General features: G+C 56.7%; 1 protein-coding gene across 1 annotated transcript in view; it reads right to left on the bottom strand.

Moving 5' to 3' along the window:
- Positions 1-15,991, bottom strand: part of GSE1 (Gse1 coiled-coil protein) — a 109,083-nt gene that overhangs the window by 37,241 nt on the left and 55,851 nt on the right. The gene's annotated exons all lie outside the window — the stretch shown is intronic.

Raw genomic sequence — 15,991 nt, 5'->3', positions numbered from 1 at the left:
GCACAACTAATGACGGTAACAAAGACAATGGCTGCAGCAGCGGCTGTTTTACAAGCTCACAACCGCCAGGCATCTATAGATACTCTGGTAAGGCTGGCTGTTATCACCATTGTCACAGAAAAGGAAACCGAGGCTCACAGATGGCCACGTCCCTGGGTCAGCGCAGACCCAGGATCTGCACCCAGGCAGACCAGCCTAGAGCCATGGTCTCCACCATGCTCTCTTGAAATCCCAAGCCACCCAGGGAGCCTGGTGGGTCTCTGCCTGGGAGGGGACCCAGAGAACGGGCCACATGGGCAGGGCAAAGAGGTGGGAAAGGAGCACAGCCTCTGCCTGGAGAGACTAAAAATAGAAAACTACAAATCCAAACCCCGTGCAGCCTAGAGACCTCTCCTCCATTCCTGCTCAGGGCCAAGTTCAGACTGATGCTGGCCCGATGGCAGCTGACCTGGCTCTTCCCACAGGCTGAGCCCAGGTGCAGCCATCAGACACCTCCCGTGGTAGGGGGACATGGCCACCTCCCCATGCATGCCCCCAGCTTCGCAAGCCCCCATCCATGTGTCAATGAGGAAGCCGCTTTCTCCCACTCAAATGTACTCTATCAGTAACAGCTGCGTCCCAGACAAGGGCGGGACTCAGCACAGTTAAGTCTTCCAGTAACACCTCCTGCCTTTCAGGGGCCACCTGCCCCACATCGCCGTGGGTGAATCCAAGGGGAGCAAATCAAGACTACCAGCCTCGCAACTGGCAGGGGCACTTGGGTCAGCACAGAGAGGAGCAAATTAAGTCCTAAAACCCAGATGGAGACCTGGGAGGTCCAGGCTCTCAGATATCACCTGGAGGAGGGCACAGTCAGACAACAGTCAGGAACACAAGGTGGAGGAACAAGTGAGCTTCTGATATGGCAGGCATGAGTGAGGGGACCCCTCCCAGGCTGTGGCCCCACCCCCAAGAAGCTGCCCACCTCCCCGTCAGTGAGTCTAAATGGAACCTGTTTCGATAGCTGTCCCTCTGGGACAGCAGGCTTGGATGCAGCTGGGTGAGGACAGGGGATCCCCACAGGTGACCAGACAACAGCCAGACCCCAGAGACCCCCTTTGTCCACCTGCTGCCTCCAGAAACGGCTACCAGAGCTCTCCCACAAGGCTCGCACCTCGGGAACAAAGGACCCCACAGGGGCCCCACACCCACCGCAGGCAAGCTGGCCTCCCAGCTGCCAGGCGGTCACATGGGCGCTGCCATGGCATGCCCTGCAGCAGCAGGCCCACTGAGCCTAGGAGGCTGACCCCTGCGTGTCCTCCTCAGCTCTTTCTGGAGTGGGGAGGGGGAAGGATCCATAACCGACACCCTCCCCCTGCCTCTCCAAGCCCAGCACAGAAAGACAGGAACATAAGAGGACGTGGGGTCCCCTGTCCAGCAGCTGGATTTCCAGAAATGTGAGTTTCTGACAAGAGCCCTCCCTTGCCAGCCACTCACCACTGAGCCCAGGAAGCCAGCCTGGCCTCTGCCCACTCACCACTCTGCCATGCAGGCCACATGGCCCCAGGCTGCCACCAGCACCTCTCTCTGTGCATAGCAGTCCCCTTCCCTCCTCCCCATGGACAGAGACAAAGGGGAACTGGCCAGGTCACGAGGTATGGCCGAGACCAAGGAGCCAGGAGGTCAGGGGCTCGAATCCCGGCTCTGCTGTGTGACCTTAGGCAAGTTACTTTGTCTCTCTGGGCTTCCAAGATATGGGGATAACAACAAAGTCTTCCTCACAAGGTTAACCCTGTGAGGATTAAGGAGCTAATTCACGTGAGGGGCTTCAGAGCCCACTGGCCATGCCAGGGTGGACAAAACAGGTCCTGCAGGCAGGGGCCTGGCTAAGGCCCCGCAGTTCAGTCGCAGCAAACGGGGACCCATGCTGGGGGTGTGTCCTGCCTGCCCCGCCTAGGGACCAGGACTGCAGGAGAAGAGGCACTCAACATCAGGCCTGTGCGCTGCTCAGGGTGGCCACCCCTGCCAAGAGCCCCCTGCCCCACTCCCTGCTCAGGCCCAGGAGCCTCCACCTCTAGCAGAGTGCTGGCTCTGCAACCCTGGCAGCTGGCAAAGGACGAACCACAGGGCAACCAGGATGTGACCCTACACACAGGGCAGCCACAGCTCTGGGTCCTATCTGCCACCACAGCACCCCAAGCACCCACATTCATACGCTGACAGGCTTATTTTTTTTGGCAGGGTGGTGTCTAGATAGACAAAGTGATGTAAGATGGAGCCCTGCCCTCTCAGGACCCTCTACAGGCACAAGTGAAACAGATCCCAGTGGTCCCAGCAAGGCACTCAGGAGAGTGTCATTATGAGGGGCTATCCAGATGACAAGGTTTGTGGGCAGGGACTACTGGACACAAACACTGCCCATCAGCTCCCCCGCCCCTGGGACATCCCAGCAGGTCTCAGAGGTGCATGGTTTGGTTGGGTCACCTCTCAAGGTAGCCTCACAAGGGGCCCAGGAGAGACCATAGCAGCAGGACCACCACCCCCATCCCCACCTGTGTCCAACCCTCACGCTACCCCCTCAATCCCAGGAGGCCCGCAGAATGCAGATGGGGAAACTGAGGCCAGGAGATGTTCTCAGGTGGGTACAAGGTCACATAGAAGGCTGAGCAGCGTGTCTGGGACTTGCATCCCATTCCCTGGGCTCAGACCCAGCATTCCTATCACTCACACCACTGGCCCAGTCCCAGCGCAGAGCTAAATTACCTGGCTCTTAAGTATCTGGCTGTAGTGGCTTAAAACTGTGTCCACAAAGTCTCTGTCACCCGTCAAGTTATGAACAGACGACAGTGGAGATGATGGCACGCAACTTCCGGACGAGACCGGGGCCCCGGGGCTTCCTCCCTTTCCTCTCAGGTCACTTGAGGGAGGGTGGTTGACTGATGTGTCCATGAGGACGCTCAAGCAGTCCGTGGAGAATCCCATGTGTCAAGGGACTGAGGCATCCTGCCACCAGCCATGTGAGGGAGCCATCACCGTGGCAGCCCCAGCCCAGCCTTCAGATGCACTGCAGCCTTGGACGACACCCTGAGTACAGCCTTGTGGGAACTGAGCCAGAGCCACCCAGCTAAGCCACTCCCAAACTCCTGACACGCAGACACGCTGAGATGATAAAGGTTTGCTGTTTAAGCCACTGAGCTCAGGACAGATGTCCTGCAGCAAGAGGTAACTGACACAGCAGCGAGGACATCGCTGTGCATTCTGTCAGGCCAGCCCTCAATCTCTCCCTCCCAATCAGAAGCCCCAGAAATGCCTCTACCTGCAAATAAACACTGGGCCTTTACCCAAACACTGTCATAACGTATCCCACTGATGTCAGAGACCATCAATCACCACAATCCCATTCCCCACATTCCTTAGAAAGCCAGCCACCTATGGAAATGCCAACCACTCTATGAGAAAGGGTTACTGTGCCCACTTCACAGAAGGGAGAAGGCAGACTGGATCCAACCAGGGAAGGGCATGGAGTAGGCTGGAGTTCCTTCAACACAGTGCTTGTGGCCAGCTTGACCCAAAGCTGGTCACGTCTCAGCTCCACACCTGCCCCAGGGCTCAGGAGTTGGCCGATCTCTGCTGTGGGTCAGGTAGCCGCTGTGCCCTGCCCTGCGGCCCAGATCACAATGTGGGAACATGGGATGCTGACGCCGAGTCCCTGCCCAGTGGCCTTTGCAACAGGCTGGCCAGCTGGCCCCTGGGCAGAGGTGCTGTGACCATCAGCCACGAGCACCACCTGCAGAGCACATAGGAGCTGAGATCCGCAGGTGACCAGGCAGACTGAGGCCACGGTGCAAAAGACCAGACCCCCAGGCAGCACACACACATTAAGGTCCTCAGAGGCGTCTTCAGATGGCAGCAGAACAGGCAATCCTCTTCCATTTCAACCTTTCTACCTCTCTATAGGTTCTAACTTTTTTGCAGTGAAACAGGTTTGTAAAGGGGAAGGGGAGACGGTCAAAACATGGAGACTTGAGTGCATTAAGTTGGCACCACCAAGAGGAGCATGGACCGTCCAGCCCCAGAACAGACCTCACGTTAGGCATGGGCAGGGGCTGAGTGCTCCCCATAGCTGCCCGGCCCTGCCTCTTGGGCCCAGAGCCACCTCGAAGTCATGACCATGCTCCTGCTGGCATCCACGCAGTCATCCCCACCCCCTGCTCAGACAAAGCCTGGCACCTGCTCCCCAGGCCCCGCCAGCAGCCTCTAGCCTGGGTACAGCCCCCCTGGGTCCCTGGGGGATCTCCCAGAGCCAGCGTCCCCACCACAGTGTCAGCCGCGGGATCTGAGGAGCTACCAGCCTGGGAAGCTGCTCTGCTGATGTCAGGTCACTTAAAATAGAATTTCAAATGAGCAGCTTCATTAAGGGGAGTCTAAAATTAGCATTTCTCCTCAGCATGTGTGTATCAGGCGCAGCAGGGAGGGAGTCAGGGTGCCACACAGCCCAGGATGACAGCCCAGGGCCAGCTCCCTCGAGGCTAGGACGGAAGGCCAAACTCGGGGACCCAGAGAGCCCGTGAGGGGTCACCCTGGGCCTGCTGTGGATGGATAGAACCTCCGGGAGCTGACCCCACTCCCCATCCTTCATTCACTGGCCTCAGGGTCACTTCAGGGCTGCTCGCAGCTCTGCCCCCCCACCCCTGCCTCAGCACAAAGCCCCCAGCCCTACCCAAGGAGGTGGACACAGGCCTCCCCCTACACAGGTGTTCTTTGGCTGAGACCAGAGCAGGTGCCGAGTGTCCATAGAGGCCCCAGGGCAGCCCGGTGGGAGAGGAGAGGGAGGCCCCGGGACTGCAGGGTGCCTACCCCCTGCCCTCATTAGAGAGGTATTTATTAACTTCTGTGCTCCTGGCCGCTGGCTGAATTCTCGCCAGAGCAGGTGCCGAGTGTCCATAGAGGCCCCAGGGCAGCCCGGTGGGAGAGGAGAGGGAGGCCCCGGGACTGCAGGGCGCCTACTCCCTGCCCTCATTAGAGAGGTATTTATTAACTTCTGTGCTCCTGGCCGCTGGCTGAATTCTCATCTACATTATCAGCTCATGTTAATTCATTATCTGAACAGCTGGGAATAGGCTCCTCAGCATGAAGGCCCAAGATGAATGAGGGCCAGGGACTGGGGGGGCGCCTGCAGCGTACAAGCTCTCCTGACACGTGCAGCTCGGCAGGAAGAAGAGCCAGGGGTCTAGGTGGCCTGCATCTGCCAGTGGCTTTCCTGCTTTCTTATTTACATCACATGCTGCTCTGGACAGACCCCTTCCTGCCACCCTCAGCTGCTGCCTTGACACCCCCAGAAGAGAAGAGACTCTACCTCCAAACACCTAAAGGCTCCTCAGCCCTGGTTACTACCCTCAAACCCAACTGATCCTCAGCTTTCCACTCCCTGGACCCTTCCAGAGCCCACACAGGCCCGACTTAGCAGAGAAGCCACAGCCTGCTGCTGGCAGCCAGAAGGCGGGCAGAGAGGAACAAACCAGGCAGCTGACAGAGCCCAGAAAGTGACTGTGACCGCCACCTCACGGGCAGCAGAGGTCTGGGGATGCAAGGAGCACCAGCCCCGGTCCCAGACCTGGGGGTGAAGCCCCTTGCCTTTGCTGCCCCTTCTGCCCAAGTGCAGCTTCCTCAATCAGTACTTTCCCTCTTCTCTGCCCGAGTCTCTAACGTGGTCACGGCAGCTCAACGCTTAAAAACAAACAAAAAGCAACAACAAAAAACACCAGCAAGAAGGAAAGGAAGAAAACTCCCAGCAGACAGGGGTGAGCCTGGCTCTCAGAAGAGTTGGCAGTTTCCGGAAACCCACCTTGTCCTAGGCTCTTCAGAGAAGCCCCCGCCTGGGTGCGCCTGCTGTCCAAACGCCGCAAGCAGCAGCAGGGTTGCAGAAGCAGGGGGAGGCCTCCAGGACTCCATCAAACGTGGGCTCCGGCTCCGCGCTCCCCCCGCCACGGCGGTGCAGGGGCGTCATTAATCAGCACGCCACAGCCCCCCCCAGCCTCCTGTGGATCCCATAATTACTGCTTCCTTTCATCCCCGCTCTTCCCCGGCACCAGACCTCAGGCCTGCTCCCTCCACGCTCTGTAATTACAAGCTAATAGCTGAGATGAATTTTCTGCTGGGTCCTGGTTCAAGCACCAATCCGCCCCTTCCCCCGACAGCCCCCCCTGGGGTAATTACACCCCATGAGGCTGGGCCCAGCAGGGCTTCACTCTCAGGCCCCGCGTGCACAATCTGGACCTGGATTCTCTAATCACTCCTCTTGGTAATTTTTCATTACCGCAGAGAGAAATGTTTGTGAACAAATACAGGGCGTCTCGGCTCAGGTCCCCCGCACCCGCCCTCAGTCCCCACTTCCCCCAAAGGAGCGATGCTTCTGCAGCCCTAACAAGGCCGGGGTCACCCTGCTGCAGAGACCCGGGTGGCTGCGGCAGTATGGGGTGCCACGTGATCCCGGGAGCCTGAGCAGCTTCATAATAAATTCATTATTATATTTGCCTTCGGCGTGTTCTGAGCTCACTCGCACGAAGCAATTTTTCTTGGGGGTGGGGGAGGAGGCTGGGAGACCACAGGGGGAGGTCTTCTTGCTCCAGATGCACAGGGGTGGGCTGCCTATGTCTTCACATTTGCTTTTCAGCTAAGAACACACCCCCTCCCCCCAGTAGCCCTAATGAATCCCTACACTGGACTTGCTTCCCCAAGGTCAATGCCCCGAGTAACTGGCAGCAGGGCCAGGGCCGCTGCTAATCGCCAGAGCAAGGGAAGGCCCTGGCAGATGGCCTGGATCCCGACCTAGAACCAGAAGGTGGAGGAGGAGGGCAGCCTAGGTACCCACATTGTAAAATGAGTTACAAGGTTGCCGGGCCTCCCCTACTGAGTCACTGTAGAATGCAGGAGAACCTGTCCCCCAGGACACCAGCAACATGGATCCAGTGCCACAGGGGGAGCCATCTCCAAAGCAGATTTCTGGGGCCCCCCAACAGCCACAGAAAACCCCACGTTCAGCCAAAGTCACATGACATCCTTGCATCCACACTCCTGCAGTGAACAGGGGTGCTGGGAAGCCGGCACATCCTGGATTTCTGCCCAGCCTTGCCTGCCACACACAGGCGACAGCTTTGTCCAGGGCCCCACCAAGCCCAGGGGAAGCAGGGTGCAGGTGGGGGCTCCAGGTGGAGTGCCATGATGCGGGTTTAAAGGACAGCAAGGGGGCTCTGGGGACTGCATGTGGGCAGCGCTGGCCTCGGGGGTAGGTGCCCTCGGGACCTGGCTGACAGAGGCCCCCTGGGAGTCAACAAGTCTCAGATTGAGGTTCAAGGCCACAGACAGGGAGTCCCGGAAGTTCCCGGGTGGAGGCGTGGGACGGGAAGTCGGGCAACAGATGGCAGTGACATTTGACGCGATTATTCTAAGCGGCTGCCGCGTGCAGAGAAGCCTGGATGAAGGCTGGGGAGCAGGGGGCAGGGGGCAGGGAGGCGGGAGGAGACAGAGCACAGATGCCCAGCAGTGGCAGTAGCAAGACAGACAGAGACCAAAAGAAGGACCGAGAGACTGGGTCAAGGCTGGAACCCAGTGTCCAGTGCCGAGACTCCAGGTGCTGTTGGACACCACCGATGATAAGACAGTAACAACAGGACGTGTCATCCTAGGGCGCACTCGCTAGGAGCCGGGGAGCACCAACAGCCCCCCATAAACCAACCCCACGTCAACAGCAAGGTGAAACAGGCCGCTGGAGTCACACTGCTCAGTTGAGATGGAGCCTGGGCCTGACCCATGCTAGTCACGCAGGGCCAACTCCCTGGCCCTCCAACACCCCTGCGCCCGCTGGTGCCCACCCTGGGGGAAGGGGCTCGGTGGTCCCTGCAGCTATCCACTGTGTTCTCCACAGTCAGCCTCCCAGATGTGGGTGACTCCGGTAGATCCCAGGCCAAGGGCTTTAGCCCCCAGCCCACAGAAGTGGGACCAGGATGTCAACAGGTGCTCAGAAGGGGAGGGAACACAAGCACAAGGAGTGGCCTCAATCAACCACTGAGGAAGTGGGGTGGGGCACAAAGGGCCAAGTAGCCTCAACAGAGGGGCCCAGGGTCTCCAGTGGCACCTTCAGAGGCTGGGAGACAGTGAGGACAGGAAAAGGCCTCTGCCCCCAGCAGGGAGGCACGCCCACACCAGTGGACACGGACCACCTGCAGCCAGAAGGTGCCCTGTGCCCAGCAAGGGCTCTGGGGTCCTGGCAATCCCACTGAGCATGGTCTAACCTCTGCCGAGGGCTGGGAGCCATGAAGTCTCATGTGGTAGGTACCACTGGGGGCCAACCAGAAAGAGTTGGGTTGTTGGTTGGAAAACCAGACTGGGTCCCCAGGCTGGCTCCCACTCAACGTTTTGGTGCGGGCTTGCCAGGCCACTGTATGGTCTGAGCCTCAGTTTCCCTGCCAGTACTATGGAGTGGGCAGGAAAGGCTAGGCAAGAAGCAAAGCATAGGCCACACGGGCATCCTTTTTGCCCCAAAACCTGTTTTTTATTTAGCCTGTTATTGTGTTGTTTAAATGAGAACCAACGGGCAACATTTTAGAACAGGAGGTTTCAAGGCAAGATAAAGATTTCCAGTCTTGAAAAATCAGAAGCCACAAAACCATAATCCCACAAGTGGCGGTTTTCCCTTAGTTTGTCCGTAAGTCTCCAGGTTGCCAGACTCCCCACTCCTCCCTATTGCCTCAGGCTGGCAGGCTTCCTCAAGGCCAGGCCTCCCAGCTGAGAAACCACACTCAGGCCGCAGGTTTGGGCCATAACAGCGCACGTAGGTGCTAACCAACCTATTAACTTGAGCCCAATTCGACAGGAAGCGGTCAACCCCTCCACCCTCAGCTTCAGGGACGAGAGTCCACCCAGAAAGGCCAAGGTTCTGGCCCATGTCAACCCAAAGGTGGGTGTGGTTTTAATCAAAGCCAGTTCTTTAAAAGCCAGGGCTTGCCCAAAATTATAAAATGGTAATGTGCTTTTGCAAACAGGTCCATTCTCACCCATGTTCACGGAGGCAGACAAGATCCTTTCTCCAGAAAAATACATCTCCTGAATTTTACATATAGTTTGACCGAGTTCACAGACACCCATCTGTAAACCCCGTGGGCGTACGTACGTGTGATGTGAACCATGCATGAATCCAGGCCATGGACTCCTACAGCACAGAGTTCCCTAACTAGCAACCTGAACATTAACACCCCCCCTCCAATATGATCTACCTGGGCTGAGATTTGGGGTGTCAAAGGTAAGATCCAGAAAACTCCAAGTTCTAACGGTGTCTTCTCAGCTGGGCTCACCTATCATCTTCAAACCTCCACATTCCATGTCCCGACATCACTAAATGCCTCACTGGAAAAACCTACTACCCTGCAGTCATGACGGACTTCACAATGGGGTCATCATAGAAAAGCTCCCCAAGTCCCAACCCTGCCACTGACCAGGGCAAATTGGTCACCTTGCTCTGGCTACAATTGTCTTGTGTCAACTGCTGAGTGGCCAACTGCTCAGATCTAAGTAATTCACACATCTTCCTCTGTAATTCTAATGAGGAACTTGTAAGTTTTCTGGTAAATCAAGCAGGAAGCTGAAGCCCAGCACTGATTCTCATGAGTGGACAGTCTTGGCCGTTTGGGCCCCAGTAACCAAGTTTTCACTCGGTGCAAATTGGCCCAGGCTCCCAGAGACTTGCCATGGGGAAACAACGCTTCAAGGCCACGTAACTGGTGAGTGAAACTCTTCTCCTCTTATGCACGCCGGCCTAAAGTGTGCTTGGGCCTTGCCAGCCACGACTCACAGAGTGTAGCAGGAACTCCACTTAGCCAGAGCTGGTCAGGTAAAAGAAGGTGGGTAGGAATATACTTTCCCAGGCCTCTTCTCAGAGAGTAATCTGGCAGTACCCTTAAGGATTTAAGGCACGCCTGTCCATTCTTGAAACCTCTCCACCAGAACAGTCCCAGGAGTGTGCAGACGTGGCCGTGGAGGACCTCACTGCACATGGCATGGAGACATGAAACACCACAGTCCACCCTATAGGCCCAGAACGGAGAAACCCTAGTGCCAGCATCCAACCAAATACACTACAGCCATCAGGAAGAACTCGGTGGATTAAGAGTAACTCGTCGTGATGTTAGCGGTTTCAACTCAGAAACCAACTACCTAATTAGAACGTACTCCCTGTGCCTAAGTGACACGTTCCAGGGGTCTGGCATCCGTACTAAAATTAACTTCCTTAATCTTATAGCCCAGTCAGACATACATTTAGGTCAAAACAGCAAGGTGCAAAAAGCTAAAACTGTGTTCAAAAAGGAGAGGTCTGGATGTCAGTTTGATTTAAAAACAGATACAGTCTAAAAGCACACCTCTGCTCACCTTGTGAACCCAAGCACAGAGTCGACCAGAAACCTTTTTCAAGAGACTATCTAAGTGTGTCCCCCAGTGGCTCAGAGACTGAGGGCTGAGTGGGGTACCAGCCCAGACACCCCACCCGGGCTGATTCTGAGGCTCTGTTTTATCTGTGAAACGGGGGGGTAGCTAACACCACCATGCCCCACCACACCTGCCACGGTAGCTGAGGACCATCACACACGCCCCGCAGCCTCTGGGGTGCAGCGGTCTCCTCAATGCTCCCAGCTGATAAGAATCGCAGCTGTAACTATACTCAGCTTTGTATCTTGGGCTCCGGGCACAGCATCGGCCATCCAGCGCATTCTCATTCGTTTAAGTGAATGGAAAAAATACATCAAATGCAAAAAAGTTACAAAAATACACTCCAAGATAAACGTACACTGGGAATTCAGCTGGAAGAATCTGCTCATGTCCCAAGACTGGGTGAAGAGTCCCACTTTAAACAGGGCCTTCCCAGTTAACCAGCTAGTCCTCTCTTAGGGCCATAAAACAGATCTGGAGTCATGACAGGAGACTGGATTGGGTTCCTCTTCCTTCTCTACCAATTACCAGCTGTGTGACTTCAGGCAGGTACCCAAATCCTTGAGGCCCCTTTCTTCCCTGCTTAATAGCTGAATGGGATAATCACCAAGATAAGATGAGACCACTGGAGCACAGTGTCTGGCCTGATGTCTGACCAACCTCAGCCAAGGGTGGCCTTGACCAGGGAGGTCTCAGCACTTCCGGATACAGAGTTAGGGACGTTCTTTGCCATCTAGTTACTAAATCCCAAACCCAACTCATTAACTTGGATCAAGATCTGCACGGATCGCAATATACCTAGGCACGCATCCATCCCTCCCTCCCGCCCCCCAAACGGGTTGGGTGGTGTGCTGCCCGCTGCCCGGGCTCTAGTCCCCCTGGGGCTAGCACAAGGGAGGCCCTGCCTGCCCCACCTGTGAGCCTCTCGTCCTCAGCCTGACACATGGATTTTCCTTCAGGATGGCTTAACCTGTCCAATGTCAATATTGCTCTGACCAAAAGCTCACCAATCAATAGCTTTTATTGCTGCCTGCAGCCACAGACCTGCCATTGGAGTGCAGGAAGGGCAGGGCTGGGGGAGGGGCAGTTGCTTGCTAAAGCACCTCCCTCCACCCAGACCTAGAGTCCAATCCACGCCACCAAGAAGGTAGATGTGTGTCTGCGCACGCCCGTGTACACACGCTAACACGGTTTCTGAGATCTTGGGAGCCCAAGGGGGTGAGCGAGGTTTCGGAACAGCAACCTTCGCTGCCACAGCCCCAGCAGTGGGGGACGGACAGCAGGGGGCTGATTTGGCACCTTGTTAGGCAAAAACAGCAACTCCAGTCTTTGTGGGAAAAGGGGCTATAGCCCCTCCATCACCCCAAACCCTGCAAGGGACGGGGGTGGGAAAATAGAGCCTTTTTGGGTTTTGACAATTAAAATCCTGGGAATACAAGCAAACCCTTGCAGGGCCTGTCTGTGCCAGGTACTGTGCTGAGTGCCCTATAATAAAACCTCTAACCTCAACAGCCTGGAACACAGGTGACATGGTTTGTCATTCCTATTCTACAGATGAGAAAAAGGAAGACAGAGACCAAGTGGCCAAGGTCACAGAAGTTAAGTAGGAAAAGCATGTTAATGCCAGAACCTGCTCGCCCCACACTCCCAGTGATCTCAGCCCCTCTCTTGCACCTGTCCTCTAGCCATGCAGGGGCAAGTGGCATACATTACAGCATCTGATCTTCAACTCCAAGAAGGCCTTTGCACCCCCATTTTATGATGGGAAAACAGCAGGGGATGGGGAGACACTGATGAATGTGGGACCCCGCCCCCATGCCCACCCCACTCTAACAGTTCCAAAGCCGCCACAACACACAGCTTCTCAGACACGTCAAGTTCTCCAGCGAGAGAAACCCTTTCCAGAATTGGAAGGCTTGGCCAGAGATCAAGAGGGACACAGAATCCAACCAGCCAAATACAACTGCATTTGAAAGGACCCCCCAGGAGAAGAGCTCAAAGCACACCTGGGCCAGGTAAGGAGAATTATCCTCAAGCTTCTACCCAAGGTTAACACAGGTCCAGAGATATCTACTGACACTGCATGAGGTCTCCACATTCACTGTGTTTCCCCAACACCACCCCCAGCCTGGTGAGAGGGGCCCAGTCCCGGAGGCAGAATATCCATTTAGAGTCACTAGGTTTTCTCATCCAATTCTGGGGCAAACTGGGCAGTCTCTGGCTTCCCAAGGGGGACTCCCAGGTCTCCTTAAGCAGCTTCAGCCCATTTTCCTCAGAGGGAAGAATTCCTAACCCACATCTTCCCTGTAACAGAAGGCCCTTCTAAAGTGGGGATTCTCAGCTTTGGCTGCCCTCTGCAATCGCCTAGAGGTTTTTAAAGAATACACATGCCCAGGTCCTACCCCGAGAAATTTGGACTTAACTGGTCAGAGGTACAGTCTGGACACTGGAGTATTTTATAAAGCCCCCCAGGTGCAGCCAAGAATGAGACTCCTGTGTAGAGGCTCCCTGCTTTCCCCCCTTCCCCAGAAATCCCCAACTACCACTGGGACCCCACAAAACCTCAAGTTCAGCCCAATCCCTTTTTCACAGATGCTTGGCCACTGAGGACCAGAGGCCATCTCAAGTTCTGGGCCCTCCCCCTTGTCTGCAGCCCCTTCCTTGGCTGTTTCTGCAGCTTCTCTCAACTTCCAAGTGTGCACAAGGCTGAGTTTCCAAACCCGGGGGTGGGTATGGGAGCCACAGAGACATCAGGTAGAAAAGGGCAGGTGGGATAGCCTCAGGGACAGCTGGGATTTGGAGTTGGAGAATTCCAGATGGAGGGGGCAGCCTGTGCCAAAGACAGGGACGCAGCCAAACACAGGAGTTTAGAGAACGCCGTGCGGTTTCATCCGGCTGGAGCTGCGGGTGTGGGTGAAGAGGCTGGTGGGGGACAGAAGCTGCAGAAGCAAGATTAAAAGGCCCCCGAGTGTGCATCTGGCAGGCGTGTAAAGGGCTGCTTTTGGACGCCCTCCTGTTTTTATCTGTTCGTACACCTCCCAGCAGTGAGCACATGGCTGAGTTCAGGAGGCGCTCAATAAATTCTCATTGACAGGAACACTCAGAAACGTCACCTCCCAGGCTGTGGCCTCAGTCGGGGGAGAAAGGCCAGTGTGAGGAAGTGAAGCCAGCAGCACGACAAGGCCACTGAGATCTGAGACTCCATGGGGGGAGAAATTAAAGCAAGAAAGCCAGTCTTCAGCTGAAATGTCACCTGAAACAGGGAGCTCGGCAGATTAAAAAAACAGCTCTCCCAGCACACGGGGCGGCTCACGTAGCCCTGTGGTTTTGGAGGACGCTGCTGTTGCCACAACAGAGGTAATTAACATGCTACCCTGAGAGGGATCCCATCCAACCCCATCAGGCTTTGGACTTCGAGTAACCCAGCCTGGGAATTCCAAGGCTTCGGATGGGGCCAGGAAAAACCGGCCCTGCTAGCTGACTCCACAAGCCCCTGCGAGTTCCTGAGGGCAAGTGAAAAGGTAGCAGCCAGGTCTTGCTCACCTGCGCTCTTCTGGAAAAATAGGAGACATCGGCACCCACTCCTCCACTAGAGGCCCCTCCTCCTTCAGAGGGAAGATGGCCAGCACCTGCTCTAGGGAAGGGGCGTGAGGGACGTCTCAAGCTTGGAGGTGCAGGACCCAGGTCCGCCACGGAGTGGCGCTGTGCAGACACTGCTCTTCCTCTGGCCAGAGATGCTGAGCACAGAGGCTGGCCAGGCAGCTTCTGCTCCCAAACCACAAGGTGCTCTCAGATCTGCAGCCCTTGAACTTCCCCCAGAGACAGGGAAGTCAGCCGGAAGCCAGAAGACCACAGGAAGGGACAGCTTTGCCAAGGCCACTGGAGGCTTCCAAAGGGGTCAGGCTCCTTGCCATGAGCTCTTGTGCCAGCCCCATGCCCCTCTGAGCCTCAGTTTGCTCACCTGTTAGGGCACCGATCCTGGCACCATTCTGTACATTAGAATTATCTAGGGAGCTCTGAAAACTCCCCAAGCCTGGGCCACAAACCCAGGGGCTACGGCTTCACTAGGCTTAAGAAGGCCAGCCACCAGCAATTAAGACACCAAGTTAGGGAATCTATAAACCCCTTTCAACTTGGGCCAGTCAGAATCCTAAAAGCTGTCCCCAACAGGTCGGGGCCTGCACTGTAGAGGACAGCCGGTGGCCTTCCCTGTTCGGCGCCTGACCCCACAGATACAACCGTGCCTGGAACCAGGAAAGGCCTCCTAACCTCCATTCCCAAGGCGGAGCTGACCCCAGGTCGCCCGAGGCTCCGCGCTGGCTGCTAGCCAGCTCCAGACCAGCAACGCCCCCAAGGTTTGAGCGAAGAAAACTCCAAGTGTCAAAACCACGGCTGCCTCCAGCCTCCCCCTGCTTCCCCTCCTGGCTTCCGTCTGCCTCTGCTGCCGGAGAGTGACAAAATCCAACCCTGCACCTGGCCATCAGGGCACTCCCCCCACCAAGGGGCAGTCGGGGTGCCACGGACGTGAAACTGCTGTGAAAGTCTTTTAAGAAGTATCACCGTCGCCGCCTTTGCAGAACAAGGCCTCGCCGAGCGTTTCCTAGTCTACCTGGGCGAGGCGTGACTCCCTGCACAGCCCGCAGCTGGGATGACACACGGCTGCCAGTCGGAGCCTGCGCCCTAGGCCCCCTCACCTGTGGCGTGGCCGGCTGAGTCAGTGGCAGCCTGTGCCTCAGGTTCCGCCGTCTCTGCGGGTGGAGGCGGCCGTAAACACAGGGTGAGCAACACTTAAGTGCTCCGAGCTTAGGTAACACCGACAGGCAGGGAGGCCCAGAGGAAGGCTGCTCACCTGGGGTCCCTCCCCCACTCCTTTGGTGGGGGTGGGGCGCAGAACCCCCAGGGGAGAAACCGAGGGACCAACCAGGGAACACATTTCAAAGCGCCCTACCAAGACCTCCTGTCCCTCTGTCCCCCGCCTGCAGGAAATCGGCTTAGGCGGGATGCTCCCACCCAGAGGGCCTGCGCCTTTTGTTCCAGTGCCTTTTACAAAAGGATCGCTTTTTCCATTTGGTGGTCTCCTTTTTGTTTCCAAACCCCAACCTGTGTGGGCCCCTACCCCTCAGGCCCCAGATAACGCACCGCAGGGGTTAGCAAGGGGGTCGTGTATTTTAAACGCACTTTGCAGACAAAGGCTAGTTCACTGTAGCCAAATCGACTAAACTCGGGGTGGCATCAACCACCCAGCGCGGGATGGGGGGGGGAGAACGGCAGGTGCTTCCCGCCCCCACCTTCCACCGCTCACAACCCTTTTAACTTAAAACCGGCGCTCCAGCCGGGGGCTCCCAACCCAACCACGTGGAGGGGGTGCGCAATACCCCCACCCCATCCAGAGGAGGTGTCACAGCATCCCTTCCCCTCGTGCGAAAGACCCCCTCCCCACGGCCAGCACCTCAAGCCTCCACCGCACATTTCTAAGTGGCCCCCTCGTCCCCCACCCAGCGCTCAGGACTGAGGAGGAGGGAGGCGGGAAGGG

This window comes from Galeopterus variegatus, unplaced genomic scaffold (genome assembly GCF_000696425.1).
Source record: "Galeopterus variegatus unplaced genomic scaffold, G_variegatus-3.0.2 Scaffold357, whole genome shotgun sequence".
Lineage (NCBI taxonomy): Eukaryota > Metazoa > Chordata > Mammalia > Dermoptera > Cynocephalidae > Galeopterus > Galeopterus variegatus.
This window is presented reverse-complemented; position numbering and strand designations above follow the sequence as displayed.